The following is a 5,086-nucleotide window of genomic DNA, read 5'->3' as shown; positions in this document are numbered from 1 at the left end:
TGCTATTTGTTTCTCAATAAAATTATTAAAAATAATAATAAACTTGAAGTCTTCATACATACATGGATGAAACTTGAAGATATAGGTGAAATAAACCAGACCCACATGTGTAAATATAGTGTAGTCTCCCTAGTGTAAAAACTCAAAAGAAGAAATAAAAATTGAAAGGCATAACACAACTAAGTGGAAAATGAGAATTTAAGGGTGAAACAATGAAGAGAGGGCAAGGAGAAAAGCTAGGAAACATGGCAGGGGCAAAACCATACTGTTTATATACACAAGATGGTTAAGGCAATGGTCCTGAGAATCTCCATCAGGTTTTGAAACTAGTAGTTAATTGGAAGGATTCTCACCCTGACTATATATGCTGATACCTAAGAATTAAGCATCTGCACCGAGGATAGCAATGTATAATACTAGGGCCATGCTTGGAACGTTTGTCATTCTGGTCTTCTAAATACATACTGCTTCTAATGCCATATCAACTGCTGCTGTAGTCTCTCAAGTAAATATTTGTTTAAAAAAAGGTAATGAATGAAAACAAGAGACAAGAAAAAAATGTCGTAGGACTGTCCTACTACAATGTTGTATATGGTTAGATTTCAGAATTTCTGTGAAAAAATGTGTAACTGTTTATTTTTTTCACATTTGATAGGGACTTAAAGTTTAGCATATCAATGTTGTTGGAAATACCTGTTCCATGTTATGTCTAAGGAATTTGATATTCAGACAGATAGTGAGGTTAAGCTCAACTGCATATGTTGTAGGGTAATAATATCATTAAAATTCTCTTCTAGAGGAAGAGTTGAGCTAGGGTTCAACTTAAGGTTGCAGATCAAAAAAATTAGAGAAAAAGAAGGGCTACAAGGACAGCCAACATTTTGGCTCTAGCCCTTCAATAAAGGTCAGTGAGGACTCAGGACATAAGAGAACCTGTATTATAACATCCTGTAAGTCAGTGGTGTCCCAAATTTTCTGTTCAAGTAGATCATGGGGCCACAGAGGAAAGCGATCAATGATGTAGAGTATACCTAAGGATGGTCACCTAGAGAGAAGACATTCTCTCAGGCTTTCACAGAGAGCAATGGTCAAGCAATGACCATGACTCATCCACATGGCTGACACTGACAAAAGATCTGCAAACAGCTGTACAGGGTTTCAGGGCAAATCCTAAGGGGTTTTGACTGACCTTGTGAGATATAAAAGTTACATTTTTGTTATATAGGTCTTGCTTTATCTTGGTTTTAACCATCCAGCAGAAAAATATAAACACGAGGTATAAAAAGTCAAGCCATGTTAATATACTGAACTGTAAAAAGCTCAAATCAACAACTTCTGACATGGCCAGACTTGCAGATGACCCACTACTGTTATGGTCTACTGGACTGTATTAGATTATTTTGCTGAATTCATGCACCTACAATATTTAAAAGGCAATGGAAGACCCATTTCTGACAAAACTAAATAGGAAAAGGGGGAGACAAATGAAGGACCATTTTGTAGTGAAAATCTGTACATACAAATTAGTTAGGATAGATACACAGATACTTTCTCTTAGTTCGATGAGAAGAAAGATTTGTACTAATAGCGTTTAGACAAGATATCTTGTCTTCATCTTTTACTATGTATAACTACTATGAAGACAACAATATACAATGTATTAATTATGGTAACTGTCCTACTAACCTGTTTTGAAACTGTCTCATTGCTATTTCTTTCTGAATAAAGTTAATTAAAATATATTTTGTTTTAATTTTGAGACAGGGACTTACAATGCAGAGAAGTTGCTCAGGCTGGGCTCAAACTTGAAGTTCTCCAGCTTTAGCAGGTTATAGACATACACCACCAGAGCCAGACTGCTGTGCATTTCCTCCCAGCATTTAAATTTCTGCTTAGGAACTTGGGTTACGGTTGACTTGTGTTCCTTAAGACATATAGATGATACTATTTCAGCAACCCCAAATGTGATCTTATTTGTCGATAGGATCTTTACAGGGACAATCAATTTTAGAGACGTCATTAGGGAGGGCCTTAGTCTATTGTGATGGATGTCCTTAAAAAGGGGAGAAATTTGGACACGGGCAAATGTGCACAGAAGCAGGCCTATGTGAAGACACAGAGATACCGTACACACTGTATGCATTAGCCAAGGATTTTCTCGGGCTGCCAGAGCGAGGAGGGAGTTATGGAACAAATCCTCCCTTGAAGCACTCAGAAGAAATCAACCCAGACAACACCTTCATTTGGGTCTTCTAGCCTCCAGAACTTAGGTAATAAATTTCTGTTACTTAAGCCACCTAATTATACATCCCAGAAAACTAGTACACTGTGTCACTTTGCAGATTGCATTAATTCATTAAAATTTAATACAACTTAACAATACCCATACATGAATGCAGGCAGAGGTAGAGGTGTACAATGACAATGTGCTTTTGCCTCCTCAAGCTTTTCATAGGTCTTCTGCACTGAGATCTACACTCCACTAATACACCCATCTTTTTGCTGCCCTTCATCCCTTCAGTGTCCTCAGTTCACCCCTTATCCAGTTCAGATTGGGCCTAAGATTGACCATCATAATCACTGACTTAAATTCCATCAACTACTTGGCTGTTTCTCTTCTCTGAAAACTCCAACCTGGATTAAGCTCCACTCTCTGCCTATACCCATGTGTTTCAACTTGGTTGTCGAAGCACATGTGCTAAACAATGAGCTGTTAATTAAGATCTGCTAAGCCTGATGGTGTGAGATATGCTTTTAATCCCAACATACTAGGAGGGTGAGGCAGAAGGATCACAAATTCAGACTAAGCCTGAACAGTTTTGCAACTTAGAGAGACCCAGTCTTAAATACAAAATAAAACAAACAAAAAATTAAAAAGGGCCAGAGGTGAAAATGAGTCATGAGGTTTTGGATTCAATCCCTAGTACTGCAAAGGAGAACAAAACAAACTAAAACAAAATAGCCCACTAGGTCTGCCAGAAGAAATCAAGCCTTTCTCTTCCTTTAGTAAAGGCAATTTTCTTACTTCTCAAAATTCCAGCACCCCTTCCCCTCCTCTTCACTCTCAGCTAATGATCCTGTTTTCTGTTTCTCAAAGGAACAGCCCAAAGAAGTTGTCTACATGATCCAATTTCTGTATTCATCAGGGTCCCAACTTGGCATTGACCTCTGGCTTGTGTTGCATATTCAGCATCTCAGGAAAGAGAGATGGGACCGGGGAGATAGCTTAGTAGAGTAAGCACTTTCCTGGCAAGCTCAGGGTCCTGAGTTCAATCCCTGGTTCTGAAAAAGAAAGAAAGAAAGAAAGAAAGAAAGAAAGAAAGAAAGAAAGAAAGAAAGAAAGAAAGAAAGGAAGGAAGGAAGGAAGGAAGGAAGAAAGAAAGAAGAAAGATGTTGGCTTCTTCACAGTCTCCAAAACCCAAGGACTTTTCCTACCTGTGCCCTTGGTCCACGTCCTGTTGTCTTACACCTGATTGGTGTGAAAGCCAGCCAACTAGTTTGCCTACCTCTCTCCTTGGCACTGAATAGTCTTACCAAAACATCCCCAAAGGAAGACATGTTTTTAGACAGCAGCTTTATTGAGGTATTACTTATGTACCATATAATCTACACATGAAAAATGATTAGTTGTATACTTTTAAATATATCTGTAGACTTATGTAACTATCACGGCAATTGTCTTAGAACATCTATCATTCCACCAAAGGAGCAGTGACTTCTTCCTCCTAACCTTCCTTTTAGTCTTAGAGCTATTTAGTATGTTTTGATTCTATTTTTTATTTTTATTTTTTTAAAGATTTAAAATTTCTGAATTTAGTTGAGCATACAACACCACATTTCCATGAAAAATGAACCTTTTACACAAGAAATGAATAAAATCATACCAAGATACAAAAAAATGAAATTGTTCAAAACTTATTGTAAAGAAAAATCATTAAATCATAAACATAAAAATATTATCTATGGAAGAACAAAATTAAATAGCATCTCATTCCACATTAGAAAGAAGAATAAAACCAAGTGTGTAAGAAACTAGGCTAATTAATTTAAAGGACTGAAAGAAAGAAAGATCTGTACTCTGCATTTTGTACTTAGCAAACATACCTTTGAAAACTAAAAGTAAATTATTTTCCAGTTATACAAACACGAAATATTCTAATACCTCCAGATGTAGCATATAGGAAATAACAAAGCATAATTCAGAAGGCAAGAGAAGTTGCTGTATGGTCCTGGGTAAAAAATAAAGAGTTCTCAAAATTATAATTATGCAGGACTACGTAAAATATGTTAGATGAACGCACTTAAAAGGTCATTAAAGATTTCTACAACACAGTATCAATCTTATGTTGGGTTATACACATGTTTTTTTCATTTATATGTGTGTTTGTGTGTGAGTGTATAAGAGACAAGGAAGAAGTAATATAAAATTAATGGAAATGGAAATATGCTTTTTAAAATTTCTAATACTAGAAGAAAATATGATACCATCTCTTTTAAGTAAATTGTAAGTGAAAGATACAGTATAAATCTTAAAACAAAAATTAAGGTGAAGCAATATACAGAAAATTAAATATTAATTAACTTAAAATTAAATATTTCAAAACAATTGAACTAAGAAAAAGTGTTCATGATAGTAAAGAATTTCTAAGAATAAAACATAAAGTAAATACTGGAATGGCAAATAAATGACCAACACTTCTAACAGTTTGAGGATAGGATATAATACAAAGTTCTAGTGTGATGTGGACATGGACAGTGTCCATGATGCTTTCTGGTGGCCAGGTGTCACCTGTGGGACTGAGCTACACCTATTTCTCTGAAATCCACTCTGTAGACTCAGGTGGAATTATGACTCATAGGGTGGAAGAGAAGTCCATTTGTAGAATGTGCAGATGGAAATATTTTGCTGCTGAACACAAAATGATAATGAAAGACTACTATTGTGTACCTCTTATTCTCCTGTGTTTAATTGTTTGCCCTATTTGGTGGGTTCTTTCCATTCTCATTCATGGGGCTGTGATCAATTTGCTCCCTCTCTAGAACATCGTTTAGTAGTCTGTGTAGGCTTGGCTTTGTCATCATGAAA

Source organism: Octodon degus, unplaced genomic scaffold, assembly GCF_000260255.1.
Source record: "Octodon degus isolate 3935 unplaced genomic scaffold, OctDeg1.0 scaffold00046, whole genome shotgun sequence".
Classification (NCBI taxonomy): domain Eukaryota; kingdom Metazoa; phylum Chordata; class Mammalia; order Rodentia; family Octodontidae; genus Octodon; species Octodon degus.
Note: the sequence above shows the minus strand (reverse complement) of the source record.